Raw genomic sequence first — 1,867 nt, forward strand, 5'->3', positions numbered from 1 at the left:
GAATATAAGCTCAAAAAGATAGAACAAAACCTTCAAGAAGCCGGGCTCGGTGGCTCAGCCTGTAATCCTGCGCCTTTAGGAGGCTGAGGTGAGTGGATTGCCTGAGCCCACGGGATCGAGACCTGCCTGGGCAGCGAGACCTCATCTCTACAATAAATCAAAAAATCAGCCAGGCATGGTAGTGCATGCCTATAATTCTGGCTACTTGGAAGGCTGAGGCAGAAGCATCACCGGAGCCAAGCAGGTCAAGGTTGTGGTGGCTGGGAGTGGCCACTGCACTCCAGTGTGGGCGACAGAGTGAGACTCCATCTAAAAAAAAAACCTTCAAGGGATGAGCGATTACTTTAAGAGACCGAACCTAAGAGTAATTGGCCTTCCTGAGGCAGAAAGAGAGACAGAGACCACACTGGAACAAACTTTCAATGAAATCATTTAAGAAATTTCACTTATCTAATCAGTGATGCAAAAATTTAAACTCAAGAGATTCAGAGAACCCCTGCAAGACAACAAATGAGAATAATAATTCACCTAAAAAAAAGTAGGCATAAAAGAAAAAATCCTAAAGGCAGCAAGAGAAAAAGGCCAGATCACCTACCATGGAAGACCAATCAGAATAGCAGCAGATTTATCTACAGAAACCCTGCAGGCTAGGAGAGCTTGGAGCCCTACCTTCAAAGTCCTAAAAGATAAACAATTTCAACCAAGAATAACCTACCTGGTCAAGCTAAGCTTCATCAATGAGGGAGAATTAAAATCTTTCCCAGATATCCAATCCTTAAGAACTTATGCTGCCACCAAACCATAACTACATGAAACACTTAAGAAAGTACTAAACACAGAAGAAAAGGAAAAAAGAACAATGTTCTTCACAAGAGTACAGGGAAAAGAATAAAATATACATGAACCAACCCCAAAACCATAAGAAAGACCAAAAAAACCAAGTGGAAGAACAACAACTCTATAAGAACTCTATGATAGGGACGAAATTTCACATTTCAATAATTAGCCTGAATGTGAATGGACTAAATGCACCACTGAAAAGACATAGAATGGCAAAATGGATAAAATATCACCAGGCAACAATAAACTGCCTTCCAGAGACCCATCTTACTAGAAAGGACATATACAGACTCAAAGTATGAGGATGGGAAACAAATTTTCAGGCGAATGAAACACAAAGGAAAGGAGGAGTCATGATCCTAATTTCAGACAAAATACCATTTAAGCTATCAAAAATTAAAAAAGATATAGAGGGCCACTACATAATGATAAAAGGTTCACTCCATCAACAAGATATATCTATCCAAAACATATATGTACCCAACATAGGTGCGCCAACTTTCATAAAGCAACTTCTAGGAAAACTAAAGAAAGATATTGACTCTAACACCATCATAACTGCGGATTTTAATACCACACTCACAACCCTAGACAGATCATCAGGACAAAAAATCAGCAAGGAGATCTGGAACCACAATAAGACTCTGGACCAAATGGACTTAATTGATACCTACAGAACACTCCATCCAAAGACCACAGAATACACATTCTACTCATCACTGCATGGAACGTATTCTAAGATCGACCACATAATTGGACATAAATCAAGCATAAGCAAATTTAAAAGGACTAAGATTCTACCATGCACCTTCTCAGAACACAGTGGAATAAAAATAAACATTGACAGGATCAAGGTCCCCCCAAAACCCACAAAGACATGGACACTAAACAGCATGATGCTAAACAACTCCTGGGTCAATGATGAAATCAAAGCAGTGATCAAAAGATACCTGGAAACAAATGAAAATGAAGAAATATCTTACCAAAATCTCTGGGACGCCTTGAAAGCTGTAGTAAGAGGGGAAGA

The sequence above is a fragment of the Carlito syrichta genome, unplaced genomic scaffold (genome assembly GCF_000164805.1).
Source record: "Carlito syrichta isolate Samal-C Ts95f unplaced genomic scaffold, Tarsius_syrichta-2.0.1 Scaffold309894, whole genome shotgun sequence".
NCBI classification, from domain to species: domain Eukaryota; kingdom Metazoa; phylum Chordata; class Mammalia; order Primates; family Tarsiidae; genus Carlito; species Carlito syrichta.